The sequence below is a fragment of the Symsagittifera roscoffensis genome, unplaced genomic scaffold (genome assembly GCF_963678635.1).
Source record: "Symsagittifera roscoffensis unplaced genomic scaffold, txSymRosc1.1 SCAFFOLD_381, whole genome shotgun sequence".
Classification (NCBI taxonomy): domain Eukaryota; kingdom Metazoa; phylum Xenacoelomorpha; order Acoela; family Convolutidae; genus Symsagittifera; species Symsagittifera roscoffensis.
In genome coordinates this window covers 20,706-33,301 of record NW_026971375.1, presented here as the reverse complement: position 1 = coordinate 33,301, position 12,596 = coordinate 20,706, and positions in this window count along the sequence as shown.

The following is a 12,596-nucleotide window of genomic DNA, read 5'->3' as shown; positions in this document are numbered from 1 at the left end:
TGTAAAATAATTGTTCGAAAATTGTGCCAATTAAAGGATAATAGAAAAATGGTCTGAAGTTTTCCGGCCCCCTTTTCTGCCTTTTTTCTGAATTGGTAAAAATATTGGAACTTTCAAGCCCTTGGGATAACAGTTCTTTCTTAGCAATAATTAAAAGTTGTTTCAAATAGATCAGCAAAAAACTCTTTTATTTTTAGGGTTGCAAGTTGCCGTTTCCATTGTTGGCCCAATTTCTTTTCTCCGGGAAAAAGTTCTTTCCTTGCATAATTTGTGCTACGTGAGGTTTTCTCGTGTTTTGGAGAAATTCAAGTTAAAATTGCCGCAAACAACATGTTCATCTGATCGACCAATAGCGATACTGTCAAAACGGTTTTCCATTTTGTTAGGAGTTGTTTTGTCGCAGATGATTTTGGTTTGTAGACAACCCTATCAATTGACTTTTTTCGTTTCTTGATTTCCAATATTGCTTGATATTATTTTGTATTGACTTGTCCTTATATTTTTTTGTTGCTAAAGTCTTGATTCTATTTTGTACATAACGAGCCACACCTCCAACGTTTTAGAACCAGAGAAGATTGAATACATATAGTTCTGTGAAGCAATTAAACTTAAGTTAAATTGTTACGATTGTTCAGATAACTACGTTTCTGTGAGACCACTTAAGGTTGGTTGGTTCTCCAAATGTTCGATGAACTTAACACCTTTGTATTTGTCTTGCGGAAAATGTACTAATCCCATTGCTGTTTTTGTTGGCATTTTATAAATTTTTTAGAAAAAAGTTTAGTACTCTTCGTTTTTTTTTCGAAGCTTACGTGCTCGGCAGACCGTGTTTTTGTCCTGAAAATATAAAACCTTGCATTTCACAGAGGACATACTTCGTCTCTTCTCTCTGTTGTATATCTGTCATGCTTCATTACATCCTTATCCGTAACCTAGATAAATCAGATGAAAACAATTCCAAAAAAACTTCACGTGTTCCCCAGTTACATCATTATTAACCCGCGCGTTTCAGGTAGGGTTCCAGTTTAAAATACTATGATTGGAGGGATAACGCTGTTGGGCCCTAACTCAATAGGAAAAATAAAAATTCGCAGGCTTTAAAATTCCCAGATATGCGTTTCCACAAGCACTGTAGATAAATAAAGAATCATAGCCAACCAGCTCCTAGATTTCATTTAAGTATAATAAAGTTTCATTAAGTTAAATAACTAAATTAAACCAACAAAACTATCAAAAAGTCATTGAAACTTGCGTTATTAAAAAGATTTGCTTCACTTACAGCATACAGATAAACCCAAAAAATTTGAATTTTCAGTATTCAAAACTGAGTCGTTGTACAGCCGTAACGTCAATTACATTCTTAGGAAAAAACTTTTAAAAGAAAAGATGCAATAATTAGTAATGCTGTTTATTAAATTTTTGAATAAATAAATTTTGTTTGGTCAGTTTTTTGTCTTCATCTTTTCTAACTGCTTCCAGTCACAAAGTAGAGAAGAGTCCAAAAATCAGAACGGCCAGCTTTCAGGTGGTACATACCTTTTTGATTAAAAAACACAAAATATTCTAAGTTCGTCGTAGTTTGTTTTAGTTATCAGAGTCAATGACCTTAATTAAAGTCTACCCGCTGTTTTTTTTATGGCGAACTCTTCTGCACCTCAGCGTGTACAGCTGCATTTGACCGCTTTGTTCATGTGACTGCTTCTAACAGAGCCAACTTTTTGATATCTCGTTTGTTCACAAACTTAATTCCAGTAGCTTCTGACTGGTCGCGTAGTAATACTTGCACTACGTTGTTGCGCGAGCTTGTGATCAAGCCAAAGTCTTGTGCAATTACAGCACTTCATTCATTTTAAACAATTTCTTACTCAAGAAACGCAGCAAGGAAGGCATATACTCCAATTCTGTAGTTTACAGCCTTAGCCCACTCCCTCATAGGCTTTGGTGGAGAGTTCAATGGTTGCGCCCAATATTTGGATTACCGTCCCGGGCTGAGGTGTTCGACTCATGATTCGACCGACTCGGTCGAACGGAGTCCGATTTTCGTCGCAAATTAAGACGGTCGAACGAACACTATAATCGAACAAAATCGAATCATGAGTCGAACAGGGTCGAATCATGAGTCGAACAGGGTTGAATCATGAGTCGAACAGGGTCGAATCATGAGAAGTACAGGGTCGAACCATGAGTCGAACAGGGTGGAATCATTGGTCGAACCGGGTCGAATCATGAATCAAACAGGGCCGATAGAGTCGAACAAGGTCAAATCATGAGTCGAACACAGGCGAATCATGAGTCGCGCAAAATCGCAACATGGGTCGCGCAAAGCTTGATCGAATTGTTGTCGGAATTTTTGCCTGCATAAGCGTTATACAGATGCAGATTGCAAAATCATCCAGTATAATGTATTTTTAATGTGCAGATAGCTAGATCAACATATTTGCTGATGAAATACAGGACCGCCACGAGAAAACCTACACATGGCCCAACGTAAAACATAAGCAAATTTCTTAGGGTCCGTTTTTGTGAGAACATCTTCTTAAGTAACAAACAAAAAGTGTAAATTCTATAATGAGTTGCATTCCTCTATTTTCGAGGAAATAGTAGTTAACTACAAACTTTGAAACCTGTAAAAATCAAAAGTATACCTACAAAAATGCATACATATTATCAAGTTTGACAAGGACTAGAAAAGAGCTGCTAATCTGTTCTTGTTAGAGGCCTTGCTAGAATTAACCTAACAAAAAGCAAGCAATAGATTTACTTAGAAGAAGAAATTATCCTTAAGTTTTTATTTTGTCTTTTCATCATATCGGAAAGCTGAATAATTTAGGATAAGTGACTCTTTTTCTTTCGGCTGGAATTAGATCCAGCAGTTTTTTTCCAAATTTAGAACATTCTTGTCCGTAACTTGCCTATTTTCAGGGAATGTGAGTCCTTTTTAAGCGTTGTAAAACAACGGTCAAATGGTTCAATTTTTGTCATTCAAGCGTGAGGGAGAGAACGACAGACTTTTGGAAATTCTACTAGAAGTTCAGTGATAAATAGTTCGTTAAAAGAGCCAATTTTTGAGTTATGTGAGTTCTCGACAAACACTAGAAAGGACTTGCTAGGAATAATCTGAAAAAAAGCAAGCGATAAAGAAGATTGAGTTATCCTTAATTGTTTATTTTGTCTTTTCGTCATATTGGAAAACTGAATAATTTAGGACAAGTGAATCTTTTTATTTCGGCTGGAATTAGATCCAGCAGTTTTTCCAAAATTATAAAATTCTTGTTCGTGATTTGCTTAACTTAAGGGAATGTGAGTCCCTTTTTTAATTGTTGTAAGATAACGGTCCAATAGTTCAATTTATGTGCGATACGAAAAGAACGAAATATTTGTGCTCGGTGTGGGTTTTTTTTTCTTCAGACAAATTTCGACTTTTTAACTAGTCAATTTTGACGGATCTTTTTTATATCATTCGAAAGGTATTGTTGTCTTGAGCTCAAATTTGAAAAGATATTTTACCTGTGATTGATTTCTAAAAAGTTACGGTGGTTAAAAGATTGCCATTTTGGCCACTTTGGGACAATTAACGCGCGATATATTTCGCGCCATTAACGCGTAAGCGGAGAGTTAATCCGTCTTATAATCCGTTCCAAATTGGTTGAAAGAAGCTTATTTGCCATAATTGATTTGTTATAAGGAGCGAAATTCATCCTTTTGTACTTTATATGGCGTGTGGGGGGATGATTTTAATTTTAAAAAAAATCAAATTTAAGAAGAAAAAAATGTTTCATTTTGTTTTGTTTCATTAAGTTTTTTAATGTTATTACTGCTCCATAAACCTTAAAAGGCAGTCGGAACATTCAAGGCTTCGCCCTGATACGAGCAGTCTTGTTTTCATAGAAGCATAACAAAGTACATTTTAGAAAATATATTAGAAATTCAGAAATAAATAGTTCGTTAACAGAGCTAATTGTTGAGTTTTGTGAGTTAGCGCTTAAAATTTATACTCTCGCTGGAATTGTGCCAGCTTCTTTTTTTAAGTCGAGTAAAGCAGGTAGAACCATATACCAATGATCAGTAATCATAATCTTTTCGCCTAAAAATGTAGAAAAATAAGAATCCAATTGTGTAAAGCTTTCATTTTTTTGTAAATAACACTTCAGAAATGGCTGAATTTCTGAACCACGTCGCTAAACTTTGGATAAACCTTTTCACAATTTATGAGAAAAAAAACGAATCAAAATGTAATAATTTTTTTTGTTTGATACTCGTTATATCAGATAAAACGAGTTTAAATTTAGCTTAGGAAATAGTTATCTTGTTTTCATTTTTTTCTGAAATTTTTTGTCCTAGATTATGCTAATTTCTTTTTGTTGACTTTTTGAACTCTCCCTAATCCAATTGAATTTTTTGTCGTCGCTCCCTGCAACGCATTCCAATTGTGGTAACAATAAAAAAAATGCAATAAAAAATTGCTTTTAAAAAATTGCAGTTGGGTGTGAAAAGGAAAAAAACGGTACCCCCTCCACCCGTCCCAACCTTTACTTCAACCTCTTGTTAAAATCTCCTCTCCCTTTTAAACTTACCCCTCCACGTGGGCACGGTAAACGTGGGGAACAGTAAACATAGAGGGAGAGAATAATAAACAGGGGGAAAGTGTGAAGGAGAACGGAGAAAGAGAAGGGTAGAGGGATTAAATGGGCGTTACATTTTGAGCAGTTTTAGACTTCAAGTAGGTTGTGAGCAAGGCAGTAGTTGTTGCATTTTTTGCAATTAACTTTGCAAAAAAAGAAAGATTTTTATCTTTTTCAACTAATTATAATGGTTTATAACTGAATTAAATTCTTATGATGGTTTCTAATGGAATGTGTGTTTACGGAAGTAATGGATTACAATCACAAAAAAATCAATTGCATGTTTTAAGTTTGCAACAATAGTGGGTTGTAATGCAAAAGTTTTAAGCAACATTTTCTATTATAATCAATTTTTTGTTTATGAAACTCGGGTGGGGGATTTATTAGGTTACTAAAAATGAAATATTATCTGGTCGACTGATGCTTAGACATAACATAACAAAACCTAGCGCACAAAATTTTGAACTTCAAAATTTCTTCTTTGTTTAGTGATGTACCCTGCAAGAAACAACTCAGAAAATAAAAATACTTAAAGCCAATCAATTTTTAATAGGTAACAAATCCTGCAAAACCCCACATAATTTATTTTTCGAAAAAATATATATTTATTGTGTAAGATAGGCTCTGTTCTACTGCGTAGATTCGAGCTTGCGGAAACGGATAGCTTATATGAATTACCTTCAAGTAGTAGTTTGAGTTGCTGCTAATAGCGAGAGGTTTGAAGCAGTTAAAAGAGATTTTAAATAATATATTCAAAAATATACTGCATAATTAAACCACCTCTGTTTTTTGCGCAAAAATTATGGTTAGTTGCCAGGGGGCTGAGTTTTTAAATGGACAGAAAACTAAGAGTTTGTATCAGAACAGAACTTTGAGTTTTTCGACTGCCTATTAGTGTATCTGAACCAGTTTTTGGTCAAGAATGGTGAATTTAAAAACCTATTTCTTACATATCTTCTTCGTTGGGCGCTGCTACAAAAATTATCACACATTTTATTTAATTTTAAAAATGAATGAAGTGGAAAATTTGCCAAATAAACACGTTTCGTTACGAAAAAAGTGTCAATCAAAAAGATTCTAAGCTTTCTGCTAAAATTATCAAAAAAGTTTTTATTATTTTTTGTTTACCTGGCATGACAATTGTGAAGTTTGTCGATGGTCCGCTCATGTTTCCACATTGAGCTGCTATGGAAAGTTGGTACACACATGCCATCACCACATTGACAATGTTTTGTCTCACACTCAAATCGGTGAAGCTCCCCGCTGTCTCAGTGCATTTTTCATCGACACTTGACAGTGAAAAGTATATGGAAGAAAAAGAACCATCGACTACACCGCTTATTCCATGGAAAAATATTGTTCTTCCTTCGTATCCAACTTGAGCTGTCGAGCTGTTGATGTTATCTGGGACTAAATTTAAAATCAAATTGAACAACCTATCAAAAGAGTTTTGAAACCGAATACTAATTGTTCCGACTTTCGATAAAAGTAACGGAATATTTGTGCTCGGGGTGGGTTTTTTTCTTCAGACAAATTTCGACTTTTTAACTAGCCTTTTTTTTGACGGAATTTTTTAAATATCATTCACAAGGTATTGTTGTCCTGAGCTTAAATTTGAAAAGATAGTACACCTGTGATCATTTTTCGTAAAGTTATGGGGGTTTAAAGATTGCTTTCACGGTTTCAAAAATTGAAATGCTTCTGCATGAAAACATCAATGTGAAATTCTTGGTTTTTTTAAGAATAATTGCGAATAAAAACACCGTCTGTACATCATAAGATTGATTTTTGCTTCCTTCCAACGTTGTCAAATTGTCGGAGCAGAAATAAATTGTTCAAGTTTTCAAAATCTTGATTAAGTGTAATGAGCAAGCCCTCTCCGAGCGCCCATGGATCATTATCGATTATTATGTCATTTGATGACGTAAACTGAATATAATCTTACAATTTTTATGTAGCATTAATTCATTCTAACCAAAAACAATAGTTATTGTTAAAATTTTCAAAATTTTCTCAAAATTATCTCACTTCCTGCTTACTGCAGTTGCTACGTATTACGCTGCATGTTTTTTTGTTCCAATGTTTTGAAAAATGAGGAGAAATTTTGTATTCGGGTATGTTTTTTTCTTTTCTTTTTTACTTTTTTTTACGCAAAATCAAGCCAAAAATATTTATTGGAAGCGGTCGTATAATATATCAGTTTTAAACTCTTCTAGTCGAGAAAAATCTTTTTGAAGTTTCTGGTTTTTTGTTTAGTTTCAAGCCTAATAAGGTGAGCTTGTAGGCTTACGCTAGCTTATTTATCCTTATCTTAAACCGTGAAAACTTAGTTTCAGTTCAATAAAAGTAGTTTTTTATTAATTAGTTTAGTCCAATTGGTTTTTTTACAATAAAATTATTTTAGTTCCATTCTGGGAATAAAAAACTCAATATTCAAAAAAACTTCTAAAAAAAAACTGAAAAACGTTTGCTTTCTTTGCATTATTTTTTTTTCGTTTTTCCAAAATTTTTTTCTCAAAAAACTGTTTTCAAACTGCCCAATTTTACTATGACTGTCGACTATGCCTAGCTTATATTTTTATCTTTTAGAGTTTTTTGTCGCAGCATGAAAAAAAACTAGAGTAATTTGAAACAGTTTTTCTACGTTTTTTTGTCTAAATTATGGTCGGAACTTTTTGTGCTACTTTCTAAGCTTGTTGCATTTCACATTACTTTTTTTTATATTCAAAAATTCTCTAAATTTTTCAATCATGGCAATTTAACATTTTGCTCAATATTTTTTCTATCCAAAACTGATATTTGCCCACTACCCCTGCTTCAACTGACCCTTTTCAAATGACTGTTTGACGTTTATGTAAAACCATAATACATTTCCTTTGTAATCTATAAAATTTGATCTGTTGCCTGATAATAGATATCCTGCATCAGGTATTTTTAATACTGCAAATGCAAGTGATTGTAGAAGTTGTGTTCGTTCAAGTTCACATAAGTGATGAAGCGTTTCTAGTTCTGATAGTCACATTTCTTGAAAAATTCTGCTTATTGTATAGTCCGATTTCATGTCTAAGTGAATGTCATAGTGAATTGCACCAAAATAAGCATTGTTCATGAGTGATAGTTCTTGTAAACGTGTACTGGTTTTGTCCTGTGGTCAAAGTTTTCCACCAGTATTTCCGGTGTTTTTCAAAAATGTTACTGGGATATATGACTTTTCGTCGTTTTGATTGTGATACGTTGGATATATGTTACTCGAAACTTTTTTCGTATTCGACAAGAATTTCTGGATATTGTGCTTTATAAAGTGGAGTTTTATGTTTGCAAGCGAGTTCTGTTTCGGGGTATATTTGAAAACGCCTCAGTTTATTTTCTATTCCGTCGATATTGTTATAACAATTACTGTTTTGTCGGATTGTATCAGGGTTTACTTTATTTTAGGAGTTTGAGTCAAAAAAGTTTTTTGTTGAAGTTTTATCGTCCTTGCGTGTATTCTTGCAATTTGATATGTGGTACATGTGTCATGGGGGAACCAAACAATAGTTGCCTGTGTTCTTGTTGTTGGACCACTATAACCTTGGTCATTTTTGCAAGGTGATCGCATTCCTTGATAATTTAAGGTGTCCTCTTTTAAATGTCGTGTTACTTGTTATTTTTTTCGAATTGGATTTTCCAATAAAAAATTTTTATTTCTTGATATCTTTTGTTTTTTTTTGTATCAGCTTTGCAATTAGAAGGTGTGTTTATTCTAATATGTGGTATCCAATTTTTATCATAGAGATTATAAGTTAATCTTCCATGTGCGTCGTGGAACGGGTATATATCGTTCAATTTAATATGACCTTGGTATCTTTGAAGTTCTGCTTGGTGTGCGGAGTCTGGAAAAACTGGAAAATTTACCAGTTTTTGGTTTGTGTCTTTTTTTGTAGTTAATTTTAATCGTTGAAGCTCGTTTCTACACTCTTCAAGATTAAGGTATAAAAGTCTTTCTATATTGCTTTGATAGAAAGATTCGTGATTGGGTCTATTTTTGTTTCCATTTGAGACTTGGGAACAATTTACTTTTTTGTCTAAGAACGTTGCTGTGAACTTGTATCCTGTTAAGGTTGTAGCTCAGGCTTTTGAATAAAGTATCGGTACTATATTTGTTGTTTCTATTTCCTGTGGTTCGGATTCGCATTGAGTTAGTTGGCTTATGGCATATAAATGTAGCGTTTTTTGTTCATTTTCTTCACAATCATAGTGTGTGACTAATAATTTTTGAAGGCCTGTTCGAGGGGAAGGGTTTTTATTGGGTGTTGATTATGAAAACATAAGAGGAGGGAGGGTTTGGAATCAAAAAATTAATAAAGGTACATGTGTAGGATAGTCCCGATTATGGGTTATAGAATATGATGTATCCAAGAGACTTTATGTTGTGATAAATGGGAGAGGTAATGATTGAGCTGTTATATTTGGTGGAGCTAGGGAAAAGGGTGATTTACTAAATTATTTAAATGTTCCGTTATTTCAAATTTAACTGCTAAATGATATGTGTAAGGATTTGTATGTTGTGTTCTTGTATGTCTTTGTGAATATCGTGTCTGTATTGTAATCTGATGAGTGCTCAATTATGTGGTCTGTTTATATCTTGATAGTGACCAAATAAGGGAGGGGGCGCTACGAATTTATTCCAGTCTAATAGTAGAGGTATATTATTAGTTAAATGTTCTTTATATCTATCGTCTAAATTTGTAGGGAAACTTAAAGGAAATGTTGTTGTTGCGGTTTGACTTATTGTTGAAGGGGTTGAAGGTAGTGACAAGGTTTCTGGCAATGACAAAGATGTATCCAAAGAGATATCTATAGGGTCGTTTACCCAATTCGGTTCACCTCGAGTGAATGCTTGTGTCATCCAATGTGGGAGACGTTGTGTTGAAGTTGGGGGTTTAAATGGATTTTCACGAATTATTCGGATATGGGAGTTGATCCTAAATAATCCGATGGTATGTTCCGAGTGTTTTGTTGTGAAGTTGATTGCAATGGTAGAGGGGTACTTGGAATTTTATTACTGGAAAGATCTAAAGGGTTTGGGGTTGCTGATGAGGGTATATTAAAATGAACTCTCGGAGTTGTAAAGTTTCTATTAGGTCTTGGATGTATGATTTGTCTATCTATTGTAGATGTTTGGTTTTGGTTTTGACAAGGATGTCTTGTTCTTTTAAGGTCTTGTTGGAGAGAAGGGTAGTAAATATTGTATAATAGTTCGTACTGTGGTTCGCTTAGAGGAGCGCGGCGAACTACGGTATCAAAGGTTCTGATAATGAAGAGTGTCTGTCTTCAAATGTATATGGGTTTTCTGAAATGAGATACGTGTTGATGATTGGGTGTGATTTGATTGACTGGATGTTGGTGTTGTTGGAGATTCCTGGTATGTCGTATTCGGTGGGTACTGTTGTGTTGGTTTTTGATTTGCAATTTTGAAAGAAAATTTTTGTCGTTATAATATTCTTCTATGAAAATGATTAAAAATTATTGTTGCCTTTTTTATATATTTGCATATTGTTAAATTTTGGGACTCTAACAACTTTGAGTCCTGTAAAGGAGTATAACTATATTAGTTTGCGAAGAGCGTGTTCTTTTGGGTAGTATGGTAAAAGATTGTTTCTGTGTTGAACTATTTGCTTTTTGTTTGAATCAATGAGTTTATATGCTACATCAGTGTGTTTGTCAATAATTTGAAATGTTTTTTTTTCGGATGGGTTGTAACTTTTTGGATATGCCTTTTTTTGTTACAATATTCGTTATTAAGACACACGTTCCAACTTTTAGGTTCGCAGCTGGTGTGAATTGTGAATTTATTTGGGATTGAACGTTCTTTCTTTGTAATAAACTTTTTTTTATAAGTTTCAATGTGTTTTTCTTATCTCTTTTTATAATCCATTCAATATGTGTGCCGGAAGTTAATTTTAAGATTTGTGGGTGATGAAAAGGATCTTCATCGTGTGTGTGTAATGGTAAATTATAACAAATTGGTTATTTTGTGGGTTGGCAATAACCTTGTGTGTTTTTTGAGGAATTTGCTGTGAACATTATTGATTTACGTGGTTTTGTTTGATAACCATTTCATAAGGTGATAGTCCTAAGGTTTTTGTTATCTGTGAATTATAAGCTAAGGGGAATAATTTTACATCTGTTGACCATTTAGTGTATTTTGTATGATTTCCATTTATGATAGATCTAAGGTACTCTTGTAGTGAACGGTTCATTCCTTCGACTAAACCATTAGTCCATGGGGCATTAGAGGTTCGTGGTTTGTGTTTAATGTTGTATAGATGGCATAATGTGATTATTTAAATATTTATGAATTCAGTGCCATTATCAGTGACAAGGTTTTCTGGTAAACCAAATTTTGCTATGCAGTGTTCGTAAAGTGTAGTATATTCATAATAGGCATTACAATGAGGTGCTGGTTTGAGTGCTACTTAGTGTGTAAATCAACTATAACCATTATTTATGATTTTCTTACTGAAGAGGGTGATATTGGTCCTTTTGTATCAATTGAGATTCTGTGGTTGAAATATAAACTTTGTCCTTTAAAATCTTGTTTTTCTGCTATTTGTTTCTGATGTGGGTTCGGTTTATTTAACTGGCATGTTATTCAATCGTTGCATATTTGCACTTTGATGCAAGTCGGTGCATTTGAAAATTAAAAAAATTGGATAAATTATAAGTAGGTTTTTTTCTGATCCTGCATATCCTTTTGTGTTTAGGGAATGTGAAATGTGAAATGCTAGGATTATCTTACTTAGTGGTAAGCAGGGTACTTTTAATTCAGGTGTGTGTTATTCTAAAACAATTGTAATTTCGTTTATAGACGTAATATTAAGTTTTCTGAAGTATCTAAGAAGTGTTTTGTTTCCTAGAGTTGTGATATCTGCTTTCATTGGTTTTGTTTTATAATTGTGCAGAGACTTTAGTTGTCCATTGACTGGGTCAAAGTTTCGGTATTTTTGTAGTTGTAGTATGTTCAAGTGTAAATTTTTCTGTGGCTGGTAGAAAGATATTTTCAATTTCTCTTTTTGAAAGAGGTATGTTATCTAGGGGGTCATGTAGGTTGAAAATTTGATTTAATTTGTATTTTGAATCGTTATTTGGAGGTCCTGGTAAATTTATTTTATCAGTTTAATTTTCTTTTCTCTCAAAGGGAATAGGTCTGTCCTATATATTTTTTGTCTGAGTGGTTTTTGTTGTGTATTGTTTTTGATCCATGATGAATATGGTATCGGTTTAAATGTAGCGTTTCCTTATTGGTCTACTTTTAGTGATTATTTTGGCAATCGAAATATAATGGAAAGTGTTGTAAATTGTTTAGATGTGCATGATCAACGGCATATTTTATATTCTAATCGTGGTGATGTTTCGTCTTTTGCAGGAAAAAACTTAAAATTTTGTGGTATTTTTTCTGTCGTTTTTCTTGTTAATAATTCATGTGGTGTATTTCTACCGAGTGTGTCTGGCATTGCAAGATTTTTTCCTGCAGTCCAAACAAAATAATGTAGGTTTGGGAATTTCATTAAAATTAATTGAAATCTATAAATTCTGTGGTTTGGATTCGATTTTTGTGTATATAGAAAAAACATAGGTTTATGGTCTGCAAATAAAATTGTTGGGTGTTTTGATCCCAATATTAAAAATTCATATTATGTGAGAGTAATTATTATAGCTGTGCATTCTCTCATAAGTGTAGAGAGTCTAAGTTCAGCTTGTGTAAATAGTCTTGAGTTTGCTGAAATAAGACTCATTTTTTTGTTCCACTGTGTGATTGTAATAATGCTGCGCCGATGCCAAAATTTGAGGCGTCGCACGTAGCATAAAATGGTTGGTCTGGATCTAGGATAGTATTTGATATTTGTTCAGCGAGAAGTGTTTTTATTTCTTCAAATCGTTTCTGATGTTCTGTCGTCTATTCAAAATCAATTTACTGTCAGAGAATGTTTT